The sequence below is a fragment of the Oryctolagus cuniculus genome, unplaced genomic scaffold (genome assembly GCF_051225735.1).
Source record: "Oryctolagus cuniculus isolate XC-2025 breed Fujian yellow rabbit unplaced genomic scaffold, ASM5122573v1 ptg000038l, whole genome shotgun sequence".
Classification (NCBI taxonomy): Eukaryota; Metazoa; Chordata; class Mammalia; order Lagomorpha; family Leporidae; genus Oryctolagus; species Oryctolagus cuniculus.
In genome coordinates, this window is record NW_028301686.1 from 259121 (window position 1) to 281395 (window position 22275).

At 40.9% G+C, this 22275-nt stretch overlaps 1 long non-coding RNA gene across 2 annotated transcripts in view; it reads right to left on the bottom strand.

Moving 5' to 3' along the window:
* The window catches only part of LOC149119077 (uncharacterized), an 82472-nt gene that overhangs the window by 57921 nt on the left and 2276 nt on the right, over positions 1–22275 (bottom strand). The window contains exon 1 of one of the 2 annotated variants that reach the window (XR_016228803.1): positions 6698–6823. The exons of the other annotated variant lie outside the window; for it this stretch is intronic. This is a non-coding gene — a long non-coding RNA (uncharacterized LOC149119077). Of the gene's footprint in view, positions 1–6697; positions 6824–22275 lie in introns of those variants that run through there. 2 annotated transcript variants of the gene reach the window in all.

Here is a 22275-nt window from a genome sequence, read left to right on the forward strand (position 1 = left end):
CAGAAAACATTTTGGAAATTGCCGCTCAAGAACCACTAATCGGCTGAGGCACTCAAAACAATGACAGCAAGCCAGAATTGTAGCAGGCCAATAGCTGTGCCGTGTTTGAAAAAGACCATTGCCCCGGTGCCCTGAACTCTATATTGCAGCCTCAAAACCAAAGCTGACATCAGAAAATGCATTGCAAACCATGATAAATAAGAAAAATGAGAAAAAAGCCAAACAAATGCAAGAATCCATAATGATATTGTCTTTGAGTTAGTCGCAAGGAAACCGGCTGTTCCTGGATTCATCCACCCCTCCAGCGGACTGCCTGTGGAATTCTGACAGAATTACCCTGAAAATCGCAGTGAAACTCAGTTTGGAGGCAATTAATATCTGTCACCTCAGACCATTTTATAATCTAAAACACAAACACTCACCTTGCTCATGTTACCTGTAGATTTCTAAGCTTCAAACGCCTATTTGTTGTATTTTTTATTTCATAATGGCTACTCTGTCCAGAAAACATTTAAAATTTCCGCTCAAGAAACCACAAATCGGCTGAGGTACTTAAAACAATGACAGCAAGGCAGAATTGGAGCATGCCAACAGCTGTGCCCTGTTTGAAAAAGACCATTCCTCCGGTGCCCTGAACTCAATATGCCAGCCTCAAAACCAAAGCTCACATCAGAAAATTCATTACAAACCATGATAAATAAGAAAACGGAGAAAAAAGCCAAAAAATGCAAGAATCCATAATGATATTGGGCTTGAGTTAGTCGCAAGGAAACCGGCTGTTCCCGGATTCATCCACCCCTTCAGCGGACTGCCTGTGGAATTCTGACTGAATTAACCTGAATATCGCAGTGAAACTCAGTTTGGAGGCAATTAATATCTCTCAAATCAGCCAAAGTGTTCCATTGTATTTTCCAAAACACAAAAACTCCCCTTGGTCGTGTTACCTGTAGATTTCTAAGCTTAGAACGCCTATTTGTAGTGTTTTTTATTTCATAATGGCCACTCTGCCCAAACTCTTGTTTGTATTGCGTCAGAATACAAAATTTGGGAAGGAAGAAGGCAAAACCAACTCAGACCCAGAAAACATTTAAGAAATTGCCGCTCAAAAAACCACAAATCGGCTGAGGCACTCAAAACAATGACAGCAAGGCAGAATTGGAGCAGGCCAACAGCTGTGCCCTGTTTGAAAAAGACCATTCCTCCGGTGCCCTGAACTCCATATTGCAGACTCAAAACCAAAGCTCACATCAGAAAATTCATTTAAACCATGATAAATAAGAAAGATGAGAAAAAAGCCAAAGAAATGCAAGAATCCATAATGATATTGGGCTTGATTGAGTTGCAAGGAAACCGGCTGTTCCCGGATTCATCAACCCCTCCAGCTGACTGCCTGTGGAATTATGACTGAATTTACCTGAAAATCGCAGTGAAACTCACTTTGGAGGCAATTAATATCTGTCACCTCAGCCAAAGTGTTCCATTTGATTTTCCAAAACACAAAAACTCACCTTGGTCGTGTTACCTGTAGATTTCTAAGCTTCAAAAGACTATTTGTTGTGTTTTGTATTTCACACTGGCTACTCGCCCCAAACTCTTGTTTGTATGGCGTCAGAATACAAAATTTGGGAAGGAAAATGGCAAAACCAACTCAGACTCAGAAAACATGTAGGAAATTGCAGCTCAAGAAACCAAAAGTCAGCTGAGGCACTCAAAACAATAACAGCAAGCCAGAATTGGAGCAGGCCAAAAGCTGTGCCCTGTTTGAAAAAGACCATTCCTCCAGTGCCCTGAACTCCATATTGCAGCCTCAAAACCAAAGCTCACATCAGGAAATTCATTACAAACCATGAAAAATAAGGAAAATGAGAAAAAAGCGAAAGAATTCCAAGAATGCATAATGATATTGGGCTTGATTTAGTCTCAAGGAAACCGGCTGTTCCAGGATTCATCGACCACTGCAGCTGACTGCCTGTGGAATTCTGACTGAATTCAGCTGAAAATCGCAGTGAAACTCAGATTGGAGGCAATTAATATCTGTCACCTCAGCCAAAGTGTTCCATTTTCTTTTCCAAAACACAAAAACTCCCCTTGGTCGTGTTACCTGTAGATTTCTAAGCTTCAAACGACTATTTGTTGTGTTTTTTATTTCATAATGGCTACTTTAACCAAACTCTTGTTTGTATTGCATCAGAATACAACATTTGGGAAGGAAGAAGGCAAAACCAACTCACAGCCAGAAATCATTTAGGACATTGCCGCTCAAGAAACCAAAAGTCAGCAGAGGTACCCAAAGCAATGACATTAAACCAGATTGGAGCAAGCAAAGAGGTGTGCCCTGATTGAAAAAGAACCATTCTCTTCTGCACTGAAGTCTATATTGCAGCCTCAAAATAAAGCTCACATCAGAAAATTTATTACAAACCATGATAAATAAGAAAAATAAGAAAAAAGCCAAAGAAATGCAAGAATCTATAATGATATTGGGCTTGATTCAATCGCAAGGAAACCGGCTGTTCCCAGATTCATCCACCCCTCCAGCTGACTGCCTGTGGAATTCTGACTGAATTCACCTGAAAATCGCAGTGAAACTCAGTTTGGAGGCAATTAATATCTGTCACCTCAGCCAAAGTGTTCCATTTTATTTTCGAAAACACAAAAACTCACCTTGCTCGTGTTACCTGTCGATTTCTAAGCTTCAAATGACTATTTGTTGTGTTTTTTATTTCATAATGGCTACTCTGCCGAAACTCTTGTTTGTATTGCGTCAGAATACAAAATTTGGGAAGGAAGAAGGTAAAACCAATTCAGGCCCAGAAAACATGTAGTAAATTGCCGCTCAAAAGACCAATAATCGGCTGAGGCACACAAAACAATGACAGCAAGCCAGAATTGGAGCAGGCCAACAGCTGTGCCCTGTTTGAAAAAGACCATTCCTCTGTTACCCTGAACTCCATATTGCAGCCTCAAAACCAAAGCTCACATCAGAAAATTCATTACAAACCATGATAAATAAGGAAAATGAGAAAAAAGCCAAAGAATTCCAAGAATGCATAATGATATAGGGCTTGATTTAGTCTCAAGGAAACCGGCTGTTCCTGGATTCATCGACCACTGCAGCTGACTGCCTGTGGAATTCTGACTGAATTCACCTGAAAATCGCAGTGAAACTCAGTTTGGAAGCAATTAATATCTGTCACCTCAGATATTTTATTATCCAAAACACATAACCTCACCTTGGTCGTGTTACCTGTAGATTTCTAAGCTTCAAACGCCTATTTGTTGTGTTTTTTATTTCATAATGGCTACTCTGCTGAAACTCTTTTTTGTATTGCGTCAGAATACAAAATTTGACAAGGAAGAAGGCAAAAGCAACTCAGACCCAGAAAACATTCAGAAAATTGCCACTCAAGAAACCACAAATAAGCTGAGGCACCCAAAATAAAATGACAGCAAGCCAGAATTGGAGCAGGCCAACAGCTGTGCCATGTTTGAAAAGGACCATTCCTCCGGTGCCCTGAACTCAAAATGCCAGCCTCAAAACCAAAGCTCACATCCGAAAATTTATTACAAACCATGATAAATAAGAAAGATGAGAAAAAAGCCAAAGAAATGCAAGAATCCACAATGATATTGGGCTTGATTTAGTCGCAAGGAAACCATCTTTCCCGGATTCATCCACCCCTCCAGCTGACAGCCTGTGGAATTCTGACAGAATTAACCTGAAAATCGCAGTGAAACTCAGTTTGGAGGCAATTAATATGTGTCACCTCAGCCAAAGTGTTCCATTTGATTTTCCAAAACACAAAATCTCACCTTGGTCGTGTTACCTGTAGATTTCTAAGCTTCAAACTCCTATTTCTTGTGTTTTTTTTTATTTCATAATGGCTCCTCTGTCCAACCTCTTGTTTGTATGGCGTCAGAATACAAAATTTGGGAAGGAAGAAGGCAAAACCAACTCAGACCCAGAAAACATTTAGGAAATTGCCACTCAACACACCAAAAATCAGCTGAGGCACCCAAAACAATGACAGTAAGCCAGAACTGGAGCAAGCAAATGGCTGTGCCCTGTTTGAAAAAGAACCTTCCTCTTGTGCCCTGAACTCCATATTGCAGACTCAAAACCAAAGCTCACATCAGAAAATTTATTACAAACCATGATACATAAGAGAAATGAGAAAAAGCCAAAGAAATGCAAGAATCCATAATGATATTGGGCTTGATTTAGTCTCAAGGAAATCAGCTCTTCCCAGATTCATCCCCCCCTCCAGCTGACTACCTGTGGAATTGTGACTGAATTAACCTGAAAATCACAGTGAAACTCAGTTTGGAAGCAATTAATATCTGTCACCTCAGCCAAAGTGTTCCATTTGATTTTCCAAAACACAAAAACTCACCATGGTCGTGTTACCTGTAGATTTCTAAGCTTCAAAAGCCTATTTGTTGTGGTTTTTATTTCATAATGGCTACTTTAACCAAACTCTTTTTTGTATTGCGTCAGAATACAAAATTTGACAAGGAAGAAGGCAAAACCAACTCAGACCCAGAAAACATGTAGGAAATTGCCGCTCAAGAAACCAAAAGTCAGCTGAGGTACCCAAACCAATTACATTAAACCAGAATTGGAGCAAGCAAAGAGCTGTGCCCTGATTGAAAAAGAACCATCCTCTTCTGCCCTGAACTCCATCTTCCAGACTCAAAACCAAAGCTCACATCAGAAAATTCATTACACACCATGATAAATAAGAAAAATGAGAATAAATCCAAAGAAATGCAAGATTCCATAATGATATTAGGTTTGATTTAGTCGCAAGGAAACCGGTTGTTCCCAGATTCATCCACCCCTCCAGCTGACTGCCTGTGGAATTCTGACTGAATTAACCTGAAAATCACAGTGAAATTCAGTTTGGAGGCAATTAATATCTGTCACCACAGCCAAAGTGTTCCATTTTATATTCCAAAACACAAAAACTCACCTTGGTCATGTTACCAGTAGATGTCTAAGCTTCAAACGCCTATTTGTTGTGTTTTTTATTTCATAATGGCTACTCTGTCTAAACTCTTGTTTGTATTGCGTCAGAAGCAACATTTGAAGGAAGAAGGCAAAACCAACTCAGACCCAGAAAACATTTAGGAACTTGCCGCTCAAGAAAGCAAACTCAGCTGAGGCACCCAAACCAATGACAGTAAGCCAGAATTGGAGCAAGCAAAGGTCTGTGCCCTGATTGAATATGGCCATTCCTCCGGTGCCCTGAACTCCATCTTGCAGACTCAAAACCAAAGCTCACATCAGAAAATTCATTACAAACCATCATAAATAAGAAAAATGAGAAAAAAGCCAAAGAAATGCAAGAATCCATAATGATATTGGGCTTGATTCAGTCGCAAGGAAACCGGCTGTTCCCAGATTCATCCACCCCTCCATCTGGCTACCTGTGGAATTCGACTGAATTAACCTGAACATCGCAGTGAAACTCAGTTTGGAGGCAATTAATATCTGTCACCTCAGTCAAAGTGTTCCATTTGATTTTCCAAAACACAAAAACTCACCTTGGTCGTGTTTTCTGTACATGTATAACCTTGAAATGTTTGTTTGTTGTGTTTTTTATTTCATAATGGCTACTTTGACCAAACTCTTGTTTATATTGCATCAGAATACAAAATTTGGGAAGGAAGAAGGAAAAACCAACTCAGACCCAGAAAACATTTAGGAAAATGCCGCTCAAGAAACCACAAATCGGCTGAGGCACCCAAAACAATGACAGCAAGCCAGAATTGGAGCAAGCCAACACTTATGCCCTGATTGAAAATGCCATTCCTCTTGTGCCCTGAACTCCATATGCCAGCCTAAAAACCAAAGCGCACATCAGAAAATTCATTACAAACCATGATAAATAAGAAAAATAAGAGCCAAAGAAATGCAAGAATCCATAATGATATTGGGCTTGATTTAGTCGCAAGGAAACCGGCTGTTCCCGGATTCATCTACCCCTCCAGGTGACTCCCTGTGGAATTCTGACTGAATTAACCTGAATATCGCAGTGAAACTCAGTTTGGAGGCAATTAATATCTGTCACCTAGCCAAAGTGTTCCATTTGACTTTCCAAAACACAAAAACTCACCTTGGTCGTGTTACCTGTAGATTTCTAAGCTTCAAACGCCTATTGGTTGTGTTTTTCATTCCATAATGGCTACTCTGTCCAAACTCTTGTTTGTATGCCGTCAGAATACAAAATTTGGGAAGGAAGAAGGCAAAACCAACTCAGACCCAGAAAACATTTAGGAAATTTCCACTCAAGAAACCAAAAGTCAGCTGAGGCTCCCAAAATAATGACAGCAAGCCAGAATTGGAGCAAGCCAACAGCTGTGCCCTGATGGAAAAAGGCCATTCCTCCGGTGCCCTGAACTCCATATTGCAGCTTCAAAACCAAAGCTGACATCAGAAAATTCATTACAAACCATGATAAATAAGACAAATGAGAAAAAAGACAAAGAAATGCAAGAATCCATAATGATATTGGGCTGGATTTATTCGCAAGGTTACCGGCTGTTCCCAGTTCATCCACCCCTCCAGCTGACTGCCTGTGGAATTGTGACTGAATTCACCTGAAAATCGCAGTGAAACTCAGTTTGGAGGCAATTTATATCTGTCACCTCAGCCAACGTGTTCCATTTGATTTTCCACAACACAAAACCTCACCTTGGTCATGTTACCTGTAGATTTCTAAGCTTCAAATGCCTATTTGCTGTGTTTTTCATTACAAAATGGCTGCTCTGCCCAAACTCTTGTTTGTATGGCGTCAGAATACAAAATTTGGGAAGGAAGAAGGCAAAACCAACTCAGACCCTGAAAACATGCAGGAAATTGCTGCTCAAGAAACCAAAAGTCAGCTGAGGCACTTAAAACAATGACAGCAAGCCAGAATTCGAGCAGGCCAACAGCTGTGCCCTGTTTGAAAAAGGCCATTCCTCCGGTGCCCTGAACTGCATATTGCAGCCTCAAAACCAAATCTCACATCAGAAAATTCATTACAAACCTTGATAAATAAAAAATGAGAAAAAAGCCAAAGAAATGCAAGAATCCATAATGATATTAGGCTTGTTTTATTCGCATGGAAACCGGCTGTTCCCAGATTCATCCACCCCTCCAGCTGACTGCCTGTGGAATTCTGACTGAATTAACCTGAAAATCGCAGTGAAACTCAGTTTGGTAGCAATTAATATCTGTCACCTCAGCCAAAGCGTTCCATTTTATGTTCCAAAACAAAAAAACTCACCATGGTTGTGCTACCTGTAGATTTCTAAGCTTCAAAATCCTATTTCTTGTGGTTTTTATTTCATAATGGCTACTCTGCCCAAACTCTTGTTTGTATGGCATCAGAAAAGATAATTTGGGAAGGCAGACAGCAAAACCAACTCAGACCCAGAAAACCCATAATGATATTGGGCTGGATTTATTCGCAAGGATACCGGCTGTGCCCAGATTCATCCACCCCTACAGCTGACTGCCTGTGGAATTGTGACTGAATTCACCTGAAGTCAGCCGCGGCACCCAAAACAATGACGGGAAACAAGAATTGGAGCAGGCCAACAGCTGTGCCCTGTTTGAAAAAGACCATTCCTCTTGTGCCCTGAACTCCATATGCCAGCCTCAAAACCAAAGCTCACATCAGAAAATTCATCACAAACCATGATAAATAAGAAAAAGGAGAAAAAAGCCAAAGAAATGCAAGAATCCATAATGATATTCAGCTTGATTTCGTCACAAGGAAACCGGCTGTTCCCGGATTCATCCACCCCTCCAGCGGACTGCCTGTGGAATTCTGACGGAATTCACCTGAAAATCGCAGTGAAACTCAGTTTGGAGGCAATTACTATCTGTAACCTCAGCCAAAGTGTTCCATTTGATTTTCTAAAACACAAAAACTCACCTTGGTCGTATTACCTGTAGATTTCTAAGCTTTAAACGCATATTTGTAGTGTTTTTTATTTCATAATGGCTACTCTGCCGAAACTCTTGTTTGCATGCCATCAGAAAAGAAAATTTGGGAAGGAAGAAGGCAAAACCAACTCAGACCCAGCAAACATTTAGGAAATTGCCGCTCAAGAAACCAAAATTCAGCTGAGGCACCCAAAGAAATGACAGCAAGCCAGATTTGGAGCAGGCCAACAGCTATGCCCTGTTTGAAAAAGAGTATTCCTCCGGTACCCTGAACTCCATATGCCAGCCTCAAAACCAAAGCTCACATCAGAAAATGCATTACAAACCATGATAAATAAGAAAAATGAGAAAAAAGCCAAAGAAATGCAAGAATCCATAATGATATTGGGCTTGATTTAGTCGCAAGGAAACCGGCTGTTCCCAGATTCATCCACCACTCCTGCTGACTGCCTGTGGAATTCTGACTGAATTAACCAGAAAATCGCAGTGAAACTCACTTTGGAGGCAATATATATCTGTGACCTCAGCCAAAGTATTCCATTTGATTTTGCAAAACATAAAAACTCACCTTGGTTATGTTACCTGTAGATTTCTAAGCTTCAAAGGCCTATTTGTAATGTTTTTTAATTCATAATGGCAACTCTGTCCAAACTATTGGTTGTATCGTGTCAGAATACAATATTTGGGAAGGAAGAAGGCAAAACCAACTAAGATCCAGAAAACATTTAGTAAATTGCCACTCAAGAAACCAAAAGACAGCTGAGGCACCCAAAACAATGACAGCAAGCCAGAATTGGAGCATGCCAACAGCTGTGCCCTGATTGAAAAAGAACCTTCCTCTGGTGACCTGAACTCAATATGCCAGCCTCAAAACCAAAGCTCACATGAAAAAATTCATTACAAACCATGATAAATAAGAAAAATGAGAAAAAAGCGAAAGAAATGCAAGAATCCATAATGATATTGGGCTGGATTTAGTCGCCAGGAAACCGGCTATTCCCGGATTCATCCACTGCTCCTGCTGATTGCCTGTGGAATTCTGACTGAATTCACCTGAAAATCGCAGTGAAACTCAGTTTGGAGGCAATTAATATCTGTCTCCTCAGGCAAAGTGTTCCATTTGATTTTCCAAAACACAAAAACTCACCTTGGTCGTGTTACCTGTAGATTTCTAAGCTTCAAACGCCTATTTGCTGTGTTTTTCATTACAAAATGGCTACTCTGCCCAAACTCTTGTTTGTATTGTGGCAGAATACAAAATTTGGGAAGGAAGAAGGCAAAACCAACTCAGACGCAGAAAACATTTAGGATATTGCCGCTCAAGAAACCACAAATCGTCTGAGGCTCCCAAAACAATGACAGCAAGCCAGAATTGGAGCAGGCCAAGAGCTGTGCCCTGTTTGAAAAAGAGCATTCCCAGCCGGCTCCGCGGCTCATTAAGCTAATCCTCCACCTAGCGGCCCCAGCACACCAGGTTCTAGTCCTGGACTGGGTGCGGATTCTGTCCCGGTTGCCCCTCTTCCAGGCCAGCCCTCTGCTGTGGCCAGGGAGTGCAGTGGAGCATGGCCCAAGTGCTGGGGCACTGCACCCCATGGGAGACCAGGAAAAGCACCTGGCTCCTGGTTCCTGCAATCGGATCAGCGCGGTGCGCCCGCCGCAGCACACTGGCCGCGGCGGCCATTGGAGGGTGAACCAACAGCAAAGGAAGAAATTTCTCCCTGTCTCTCTCTCTCACTGTCCACTCTGCCTGTAAAGAAAAAAAAAAAGGAAAAAGACCATTCCCCCGGATCCTGAACTCCATATTGCAGCTTCAAAACCAAAGCTCACCTCAGAAAATTCATTACAAACCATGATAAATAAGAAAAATAAGAAAAAAGCCAAAGAAATGCAAGAATCCATTATGATATTGGGCTTGATTCACTCGAAGGAAACAGGCTGTTCCAGGATTCATCCACCCCTCCAGGTGACTGCCTGTGGTATTCTGACTGAATTAACCTGAAAATCACAGTGAAACTCAGTTTGGAGGCAATTAATATCTGTCACCTCAGCCAAAGTGTTCCATTTTCTTTTCCAAAACACAAAAACTCACCTTGGTCGTGTTACCTGTAGATTTCTAAGCTTCAAATGCCTATTTGTTGTGTTTTTTATTTCATAATACCTACTCTGTCCAAACTCTTGTTTGTATTGCATCAGAATACAAAATTTGGGAAGGAAGAAGGCAAAACCAACACAGACCCAAAAAACATCTAGTAAATTGACACACTAGAATCCACAAATTTGCTGAAGCACTCAAAACATTGACAGCAAGCCAGAATTGGAGGAGGCCAACAGCTGTGCCCTGATTGAAAAGAACCATCCTCTTGTTCCCTGAACCCAATATGCCAGCCTTAAAACCAGAGCTCACATCAGAAAATTTATTACAAACCATGATATATAAGAGAAATGAGAAAAAGCCAAAGAAATGCAAGAATCCATAATGATATTGGGCTTGATTTAGTCTCAAGGAAATCAGCTCTTCCCAGATTCATCCCCCCCTCCAGCTGACTACCTGTGGAATTCTGACTGAATTAACCTGAAAATCACAGTGAAACTCAGTTTGGAAGCAATTAATATCTGTCACCTCAGCCAAAGTGTTCCATTTGATTTTCCAAAACACAAAAACTCACCATGGTCGTGTTACCTGTAGATTTCTAAGCTTCAAAAGCCTATTTGTTGTGGTTTTTATTTCATAATGGCTACTTTAACCAAACTCTTTTTTGTATTGCGTCAGAATACAAAATTTGACAAGGAAGAAGGCAAAACCAACTCAGACCCAGAAAACATTTAGGAAATTGCCGCTCAAGAAACCAAAAGTCAGCTGAGGTACCCAAACCAATTACATTAAACCAGAATTGGAGCAAGCAAAGAGCTGTGCCCTGATTGAAAAAGAACCATCCTCTTCTGCCCTGAACTCCATCTTCCAGACTCAAAACCAAAGCTCACATCAGAAAATTCATTACACACCATGATAAATAAGAAAAATGAGAATAAATCCAAAGAAATGCAAGATTCCATAATGATATTAGGTTTGATTAGGCGCAAGGAAACCGGTTGTTCCCAGATTCATCCACCCCTCCAGCTGACTGCCTGTGGAATTCTGACTGAATTAACCTGAAAATCACAGTGAAACTCAGTTTGGAGGCAATTAATATCTGTCACCTCAGCCAAAGTGTTCCATTTTATATTCCAAAACACAAAAACTCACCTTGGTCATGATACCAGTAGATGTCTAAGCTTCAAACGCCTATTTGTTGTGTTTTTTATTTCATAATGGCTACTCTGTCTAAACTCTTGTTTGTATTGCGTCAGAAGCAACATTTGAAGGAAGAAGGCAAAACCAACTCAGACCCAGAAAACATTTAGGAACTTGCCGCTCAAGAAAGCAAACTCAGCTGAGGCACCCAAACCAATGACAGTAAGCCAGAATTGGAGCAAGCAAAGGTCTGTGCCCTGATTGAATATGGCCATTCCTTCGGTGCCCAGAACTCCATCTTGCAGACTCAAAACCAAAGCTCACATCAGAAAATTCATTACAAACCATCATAAATAAGAAAAATGAGAAAAAAGCCAAAGAATTGCAAGAATCCATAATGATATTGGGCTTGATTCAGTCGCAAGGAAACCGGCTGTTCCCGGATTCATCTACCCCTCCAGGTGACTGCCTGTGGAATTCTGACTGAATTAACCTGAATATCGCAGTGAAACTCAGTTTGGAGGCAATTAATATCTGTCACCTAGCCAAAGTGTTCCATTTGACTTTCCAAAACACAAAAACTCACCTTGGTCGTGTTACCTGTAGATTTCTAAGCTTCAAACGCCTATTGGTTATGTTTTTCATTCCATAATGGCTACTCTGTCCAAACTCTTGTTTGTATGCCGTCAGAATACAAAATTTGGGAAGGAAGAAGGCAAAACCAACTCAGACCCAGAAAACATTTAGGAAATTTCCACTCAAGAAACCAAAAGTCAGCTGAGGCTCCCAAAATAATGACAGCAAGCCAGAATTGGAGCAAGCCAACAGCTGTGCCCTGATGGAAAAAGGCCATTCCTCCGGTGCCCTGAACTCCATATTGCAGCTTCAAAACCAAAGCTGACATCAGAAAATTCATTACAAACCATGATAAATAAGACAAATGAGAAAAAAGACAAAGAAATGCAAGAATCCATAATGATATTGGGCTGGATTTATTCGCAAGGATACCGGCTGTTCCCAGTTCATCCACCCCTCCAGCTGACTGCCTGTGGAATTGTGACTGAATTCACCTGAAAATCGCAGTGAAACTCAGTTTGGAGGCAATTTATATCTGTCACCTCAGCCAACGTGTTCCATTTGATTTTCCACAACACAAAACCTCACCTTGGTCATGTTACCTGTAGATTTCTAAGCTTCAAATGCCTATTTGCTGTGTTTTTCATTACAAAATGGCTGCTCTGCCCAAACTCTTGTTTGTATGGCGTCAGAATACAAAATTTGGGAAGGAAGAAGGCAAAACCAACTCAGACCCTGAAAACATGCAGGAAATTGCTGCTCAAGAAACCAAAAGTCAGCTGAGGCACTTAAAACAATGACAGCAAGCCAGAATTCGAGCAGGCCAACAGCTGTGCCCTGTTTGAAAATGGCCATTCCTCCGGTGCCCTGAACTGCATATTGCAGCCTCAAAACCAAATCTCACATCAGAAAATTCATTACAAACCTTGATAAATAAAAAATGAGAAAAAAGCCAAAGAAATGCAAGAATCCATAATGATATTAGGCTTGTTTTATTCGCATGGAAACCGGCTGTTCCCAGATTCATCCACCCCTCCAGCTGACTGCCTGTGGAATTCTGACTGAATTAACCTGAAAATCACAGTGAAACTCAGTTTGGTAGCAATTAATATCTGTCACCTCAGCCAAAGCGTTCCATTTTATGTTCCAAAACACAAAAACTCACCATGGTCGTGCTACCTGTAGATTTCTAAGCTTCAAACGCCCATGTGTTGTGTTTTTTATTTCATAATGGCTACTCTGCCCAAACTCTTGTTTGTATGGCATCAGAAAAGATAATTTGGGAAGGCAGACAGCAAAACCAACTCAGACCCAGAAAACCCATAATGATATTGGGCTGGATTTATTCGCAAGGATACCGGCTGTGCCCAGATTCATCCACCCCTACAGCTGACTGCCTGTGGAATTGTGACTGAATTCACCTGAAGTCAGCCGCGGCACCCAAAACAATGACGGGAAGCAAGAATTGGAGCAGGCCAACAGCTGTGCCCTGTTTGAAAAAGACCATTCCTCTTGTGCCCTGAACTCCATATGCCAGCCTCAAAACCAAAGCTCACATCAGAAAATTCATCACAAACCATGATAAATAAGAAAAAGGAGAAAAAAGCCAAAGAAATGCAAGAATCCATAATGATATTCAGCTTGATTTCGTCACAAGGAAACCGGCTGTTCCCGGATTCATCCACCCCTCCAGCGGACTGCCTGTGGAATTCTGACGGAATTCACCTGAAAATCGCAGTGAAACTCAGTTTGGAGGCAATTACTATCTGTAACCTCAGCCAAAGTGTTCCATTTGATTTTCTAAAACACAAAAACTCACCTTGGTTGTATTACCTGTAGATTTCTAAGCTTTAAACGCATATTTGTAGTGTTTTTTATTTCATGATGGCTACTCTGCCGAAACTCTTGTTTGCATGCCATCAGAAAAGAAAATTTGGGAAGGAAGAAGGCAAAACCAACTCAGACCCAGCAAACATTTAGGAAATTGCCGCTCAAGAAACCAAAATTCAGCTGAGGCACCCAAAGAAATGACAGCAAGCCAGATTTGGAGCAGGCCAACAGCTATGCCCTGTTTGAAAAAGAGTATTCCTCCGGTACCCTGAACTCCATATGCCAGCCTCAAAACCAAAGCTCACATCAGAAAATTCATTACAAACCATGATAAATAAGTAAAATGAGAAAAAAGCCAAAGAAATGCAAGAATCCATAATGATATTGGGCTTGATTTAGTCGCAAGGAAACCGGCTGTTCCCAGATTCATCCACCACTCCTGCTGACTGCCTGTGGAATTCTGACTGAATTAACCAGAAAATCGCAGTGAAACTCACTTTGGAGGCAATATATATCTGTGACCTCAGCCAAAGTATTCCATTTGATTTTGCAAAACATAAAAACTCACCTTGGTTATGTTACCTGTAGATTTCTAAGCTTCAAAGGCCTATTTGTAATGTTTTTTAATTCATAATGGCAACTCTGTCCAAACTATTGGTTGTATCGTGTCAGAATACAATATTTGGGAAGGAAGAAGGCAAAACCAACTAAGATCCAGAAAACATTTAGTAAATTGCCACTCAAGAAACCAAAAGACAGCTGAGGCACCCAAAACAATGACAGCAAGCCAGAATTGGAGCATGCCAACAGCTGTGCCCTGATTGAAAAAGAACCTTCCTCTGGTGACCTGAACTCAATATGCCAGCCTCAAAACCAAAGCTCACATGAAAAAATTCATTACAAACCATGATAAATAAGAAAAATGAGAAAAAAGCGAAAGAAATGGAAGATTCCATAATGATATTGGGCTGGATTTAGTCGCAAGGAAACCGGCTATTCCCGGATTCATCCACCGCTCCTGCTGATTGCCTGTGGAATTCTAACTGAATTCACCTGAAAATCGCAGTGAAACTCACTTTGGAGGCAATTAATATCTGTCTCCTCAGGCAAAGTGTTCCATTTGATTTTCCAAAACACAAAAACTCACCTTGGTCGTGTTACCTGTAGATTTCTAAGCTTCAAACGCCTATTTGCTGTGTTTTTCATTACAAAATGGCTACTCTGCCCAAACTCTTGTTTGTATTGTGGCAGAATACAAAATTTGGGAAGGAAGAAGGCAAAACCAACTCAGACGCAGAAAACATTTAGGATATTGCCGCTCAAGAAACCACAAATCGTCTGAGGCTCCCAAAACAATGACAGCAAGCCAGAATTGGAGCAGGCCAAGAGCTGTGCCCTGTTTGAAAAAGAGCATTCCCAGCCGGCTCCGCGGCTCATTAAGCTAATCCTCCACCTAGCGGCCCCAGCACACCAGGTTCTAGTCCCGGTCTGGGTGCGGATTCTGTCCCGGTTGCCCCTCTTCCAGGCCAGCCCTCTGCTGTGGCCAGGGAGTGCAGTGGAGCATGGCCCAAGTGCTGGGGCACTGCACCCCATGGGAGACCAGGAAAAGCACCTGGCTCCTGGTTCCTGCAATCGGATCAGCGCGGTGCGCCCGCCGCAGCACACTGGCCGCGGCGGCCATTGGAGGGTGAACCAACGGCAAAGGAAGAAATTTCTCCCTGTCTCTCTCTCTCACTGTCCACTCTGCCTGTCAAGAAAAAAAAAAAAAAGGAAAAAGACCATTCCCCCGGATCCTGAACTCCATATTGCAGCTTCAAAACCAAAGCTCACCTCAGAAAATTCATTACAAACCATGATAAATAAGAAAAATAAGAAAAAGGCCAAAGAAATGCAAGAATCCATTATGATATTGGGCTTGATTCACTCGAAGGAAACAGGCTGTTCCAGGATTCATCCACCCCTGCAGCTGACTGCCTGTGGTATTCTGACTGAATTAACCTGAAAATCACAGTGAAACTCAGTTTGGAGGCAATTAATATCTGTCACCTCAGCCAAAGTGTTCCATTTGATTTTCCAAAACACAAAAACTCACCTTGGTCATGTTACCTGTAGATTTCTAAGCCTCAAACGCCTATTTGTTGTGTTTTTTATTTCATAATACCTACTCTGTCCAAACTCTTGTTTGTATTGCATCAGAATACAAAATTTGGGAAGGAAGAAGGCAAAACCAACACAGACCCAAAAAACATCTAGTAAATTGACACACTAGAATCCACAAATGTGCTGAAGCACTCAAAACATTGACAGCAAGCCAGAATTGGAGGAGGACAACAGCTGTGCCCTGATTGAAAAGAACCATCCTCTTGTTCCCTGAACCCAATATGCCAGCCTTAAAACCAGAGCTCACATCAGAAAATTTATTGCAAACCATGATACATAAGAGAAATGAGAAAAAGCCAAAGAAATGCAAGAATCCATAATGATATTGGGCTTGATTTAGTCGCAAGGAAACCGGCTGTTCCTGGATTCATCCACCGCTGCAGCTGAATGCCTGTGGAATTCTGATGGAATTAACCTGAAAATCGCAGGGAAACTCAGTTTGGAGGCAATTAATATCTGTCACCTCAGCCAAAGTGTTCCATTTTCTTTTCCAAAACACAAAAACTCACCTTGGTCGTGTTACCTGTAGATTTCTGAGCTTCAAACGCCTATTTGTTGCACTTTTTATTTCATAATAGCTACTCTGTCCAAACTCTTGTTTGTATTGCATCAGAATACAAAATTTGGGAAGGAAGAAGGCAAAACCAACTCAGACCCAGAAAATATTTAGGAAATTACTGCTCAAGGAACCAAAAGTAAGCTGAGGCATGCAGAACAATGACAGCAAGACAGAATTGGAGCAAGCCAACAGCTGTGCCCTGATTGAAAAAGAACCATTCTCTTGTACCCTGAAATCCATTTTGCAGCCTCAAAACCAAAGCTCACATCAGAAAATTCATAACAAACCATGATAAATAAGGGAAATGTGAAAAAGCCAAAGAAATGCAAGAGTCCTTTGTGATATTTGGCTGGATTTAGACACAAGGAAACTGGCTGTTTCAGGATTCATCCCACCCTTAAACAGACTGACTTTGGAATTCTGATTGAATTCACCTCAAAATTGCACTCACACTCAATTTGGAGGAAATTAGTATCTGTCCCCTCAGCAGAAGGGGTCCATGTCATTATCCAAAACAAAGAAACTCATCTTGATTGTGTTGCCTGTACAGTTCTAATCCTGAAAGGCCAATTTGCTTTGTTTTTTTTTTTTTCTTTCATAATGGCTACTCCGTAAAAATCTTGCTTGTATTGCATCAGAATACAAAATTTGGGAATAAGAAGGCAAAAGTAACTCAGACCCAGAAAACATTTAGGATATTGCCACTCAAGAATCCACAAATCAGCTGAGGCACCCAAAACAAGACAGCAAGCCAGAATTGGAGCAACCCAACAACTGTGCCCTGATTAAAAACAACCCTCCTCTTGTGCCCTGAACTCAATATGCCAGCTTAAAACCAAAGCTCACATCAGAAAATTCATTACAAACCATGATAAATAAGAAAAATGAGAAAAAGCCAAAGAAATGCAAGAATCCATAATGATATTGGGCTTGATTTAGTCGCAAGGAAATCGGCTCGTCCAAGATTCATCCCCCCCTCCAGCTGACTGCCTGTGGAATTCTGACTGAATTAACCTGAAAATCGCAGTGACAATCAGTTTGGAGGCAATTACTATCTGTCACCTCAGCCAAAGTGTTCCACTTTATTTTCCAAAACACAAAAACTCACTTGGTCTTGTTACCTGTAGATGTATAAGCTTCAAACGCCTATTTGTTGTGTTTTTTATTTCATAATGGCTACTCTGTCAAAACTCTTGTTTGTATTGCCTCAGAATACAAAATTTGGGAAGGAAGAAGGCAAAACCAACTCAGACCCATAAAACATTTAGGAAATTGCCGCTCAAGAAACCAAAATCAGCTGAGGCACCCAAAACAATGACAGCAAGCTAGAATTGGAGCAAGCCAACAGCTGTGCCCTGTTTGAAATAGAACCCTCCTCTTGTGCCCTGAACTCAATATGCCAGCCTCAAAACCAAAGCTCACATCAGAAAATTCATTACAAACCATGATACAAAAGAAAAATGAGAAAAAAGCCAAAGAAATGCAAGAATCCCTAATTATATTGGGCTTGATTTAGTCGCAAGGAAACCGGCTGTTCCCGGATTCATCCACCCCTCCAGCTGACAGCTTGTGGAATTCTGACTGAATTAACCTGAAAATCGCAGTGAAACTCAATTTGGAGGCAATTAATATCTGTCACCTCAGCCAAAGTGTTCCATTTGATTTTCCAAAACACAAAATCTCACCTTGGTCGTGTTACCTGTAGCTTCAAATGCCTATTTGTTGTGTTTTTAATTTCATAATGGCTACTCTGTCCAAACTCTTGTTTGTATTGCGTCAGAATAGAAAATTTGGGAAGGAAGAAGGCAAAACCAACTGATACCCAGAAAACATTTAGGAAATTGCCACTCAAGAAACCACAACTCGGCTGAGGCACCCAAACCAATGACAGCAAGCCAGAATTGGAGCAACCCAACAGCTGTGCCCTGATTGAAAAAGTTCCTTCCTTTTGTGACCTCAACTCAATATGCCAGCCTAAAAACCAAAGCTCACATCAGAAAATTCATTACAAACCATGATAAATAAGAAAAATGAGAAAAAAGCCAAAGAAATGCAAGAATCCATAATGATATTGGACTTCATTTAGTCACAAGGAAACCGGCTATTACCGGATTCATCCACCCATCCAGCTGACTGACTGTGGAATTCTGACTGAATTAAGCTGAATGGAGGCAGTTAATATCTGTCACCACAGCCAAAGTGTTCCATTTTATTTTCCAAAACACAAAATCTCACCTTGGTCATGTTGCCTGTAGATTTCTAAGCTTCAAACGCCTATTTGTTGTGTTTTTTATTTCATAATGGCTACTCTGTCCAAACTCTTGTTTATATTGTGTCAGAATACAAAATTTGGGAAGAAAGCAGGCAAAACCAACTGAGACTCAGAAAACATTTACCGAATTTCCGCTCAAGAAACCAAAAGTCAGCTGAGGCACCGAAAACAATGAAAGCAAGCCAGAACTTGAGCAAGCCAACAGCTGTGCCCTGATTGAAAAAGACCATTAATCCAGTGCCCTGAACTCCATACTGCAGCCTCAAAACCAAAGCTCGCATCAGAAAATTCATTACAAACCATGATAAATAAGAAAAATGAGAAAAAAGCCAAAGAATTGCAAGAATCCATAATGATATTGGGCTTGATTTAGTCATAAGGAAACCGGCTGTTCCCGGATTCATCCACCCCTCCAGCTGACTGCCTGTGGATTTCTGACTGAATTAACCTGAAAATCACAGTGAAACTCTGTTTGGAGGCAATTAATATCTGTCACCTCAGCCAAAGTGTTCCATTGTATTTTCCAAAACACAAAAACTCACCTTGGTCGTGTTACCTGTAGATGTATAAGCTTCAAACGCCTATTTGTTTTGTTGCTTGTTTCATAATGGCTACTGTAAACAAACTCTTGTTTGTATTGCCTCAGAATACAAAATTTGGGAAGGAAGAAGGCAAAACCAACTCAGACCCATAAAACATTTAGGAAATTGCCGCTCAAGAAACCAAAATCAGCTGAGGCACCCAAAACAATGACAGCAAGCCAGAAGTGGAGCAAGCCAACAGCTCTGCCCTGTTTGAAAAAGACCATTCCTCCGGTGCCCTGAACTCCATATTGCAGCCTCAAAAGCAAAGCTCACATCAGAAAATTCATTACAAACCAGGATAAATAAGGGAAATGTGAAAAAAACAAAGAAATGCAAGAGTCCTTTGTGATATTTGGCTGGATTTAGACACAAGGAAACCGGCTGTTCCCGGATTCATCCACCACTCCAGCTGACTGCCTGTGGAATTCTGACTGAATTAACCTGAAAATCGCAGTGAAACTCAGTTTGGAGGCAATTAATATCTGTCACCTCAGCCAAAGTGTTTCATTTGATTTTCCAAAACACAAAACCTCACCTTGGTCATGTTACCTGTAGATTTCTAAGCTTCAAATGCCTATTTGCTGTGTTGTTTATTTCAAAATGGCTACTCTGTCCAAATTCTTGTTTGTTTGGCGTCAGAATACAAAATTTGGGAAGGAAGAAGGCAAAACCAACTGAGATTCAGAAAACATTTAGGAAATTGCCGCTCAAGAAACTGAAGGACACTGAGGCACCCAAAACCTTGAAAGGAAGTCAGAATTGGAGTAAGCCAACAGCTGTTTCCTGATTGAAAAAGGCCATTCCTCCGGTGCCCTGAACTCCATCTTGCAGGTTCAAAACCAAAGCTCACATCAGAAAATTTATTACAAACCATGAAAAATAAGAAAAATCCTAAAAAATCCAAAGAAATTCAGGAGTTCTTAGTGATATTGGGCTTGAATCATTCCCTTGTTAATGGCTGTTTCCAGATTCATCCATACCTCCCAGCTGAGTGTCTGTGGTTTCTGACTGAATTAACATGAAAATCGCAGTGAAACTCGGTTTGGAGGCAATTACTATCTGTCACCTCAGCCAAAGTGTTCCATTTGATTTTCCAAAACACAAAAACTCACCTTGGTCGTGTTACCTGTAGATTTCTAAGCTTCAAATGCATATTTGTTGTGTTGTTTATTTCATAATGGCTACTCTGTCCAAACTCTTGTTTATATTGCGTCAGAATACAAAATTTGGGAAGGAAGAAGGCAAATCCAACTGAGACTCAGAAAACATTTAGGAAATTGCCGCTCAAGAAACCTAAAGTCAGCTGAGGCACCAAAAAAATGACAGCAATCCAGAACTTGAGCAAGCCAACAGCTGTGCCCTGATTGAAAAAGACCATTAATCCAGTGCCTGAACTCCATATTCAAGCCTCAAAACAAAAGCTCACATCAGAAAATTCATTACAGACCATGATAAATAAGAAAAATGAGAAAAAAGCCAAAGAAATGCAAGAATCCATAATGATATTGGGCTTGATTTAGTTGCAAGGAAACCGGCTGTTCCCGGATTCATCCACCCCTCCAGCTGACTGCCTGTGGAATTCTGACTGAATTCACCTGAAAATTGCAGTGAAACTCAGTTTGGAGGCAATTAATATCTGTCACCTCAGCCAAAGTTTCCATTTTATTTTCCAAAACACAAAAACTCACCTTGGTCGTGTTACCTGTAGATTTCTAAGCTTCAAACACCTATTTGTTGTGTTTTTTATTTCATAATGGCTACCGTGCCCAAACTCTTGTTTGTATTGTGGCAGAATACAAAATTTGGGAAGGAAGAAGCCAAAACCAACTCAGACCCATAAAACATTTAGGAAATTGCCGCTCAAGAAACCAAAAGTCAGCTGAGGCACCCAAAACAATGACAGCAAGGCAAAATGGGAGCAAGGCGACAACTGTGCCCTGTTTGAAAAAGACCATTCCTCCTGTGCCCTGAACTCCATATTCCAGCCTCAAAACCAAAGCTCACAGCAGAAAATTCATTACAAACCATGGTAAATAAGGGAAATGTGAAAAAGCCAAAGAAATGCAAGAGTCCTTTGTGAAATTTGGTTGGATTCAGACACAAGGAAACTGGCTGTTCCCAGATTCATACCCCCTTCCACAGACAGACTTTGGAATTCTGATTGAATTCACCTCAAAATCGCACTCAGACTCAATTTGGAGGGAATTAGGATCTGTCCCCTCAGCAGAAGGGTATCATGTCATTTTCCAAAACACAGAAACTCATCTTGGTCGTGTTGCCTGTAGATTTCTAATCCTGAAAGGGCAATTTACTGTGTTTTTTTTTTCTTTCATAATGGCTACTCTGTCCAAAATCTTGCTTGTATTGCGTCAGAATACAAAATTTGGGAATAAGAAGGCAAATCCGATCAGAACCAGAAAACATTTAGGAAACTGCAGAAAAAGAATCCACAAATAAGCTGAGGCACCCAAAACAATGACAGCAAGCAGAATTGGAGCACGCCAACAGCTGTGCCCTGATTGAAAAAGAACCTTCCTCTTGTGCCCTAAACTCAATATGCCAGCCACAAAACCAAAGCTCACATCAAAAAATTCTTTTCAAACCATGATAAATAGGAAAAATCAGAAAAAAGCCAAAGAAATGCAAGTTTTCTTAGTGATATTGGGCTTGATTTATTCCTAAGTAAACAGCTGTTTCCAGATTCATCCACAACTCCCAGCTGAGTGAATAGGGATTCTGACTGAATTCACCTCAAAATGGCAGTGAAATTCGGTTTGGAGACAATTAATATCTGTCACCTCAGCCAAAGTGTTCCATTTTATTTTCCAAAACAAAAAAACTCACTTTGGTCATGTTACCTATAGATTTCCAAGCTTCAAACGCCTATTTGTTGTGTTTTTTATTTCATAATGGCTACTCTGTCCAAAATCTTCCTTGTATTGCATCACATACAAAATTTGGGAAGGTAGAAGGCAAAGCCAACTCAGACTCAGAAAACATTTAGGAAATTGCCACTCAAGAAACCAAAAGTCAGCTGAGGCACCCAAAACCATGACAGCAAGCCAGAATTGGAGGAGGCAATCAGCTGAGTCCTGATTGAAAAAGGCCATTCTTCCGGGACCC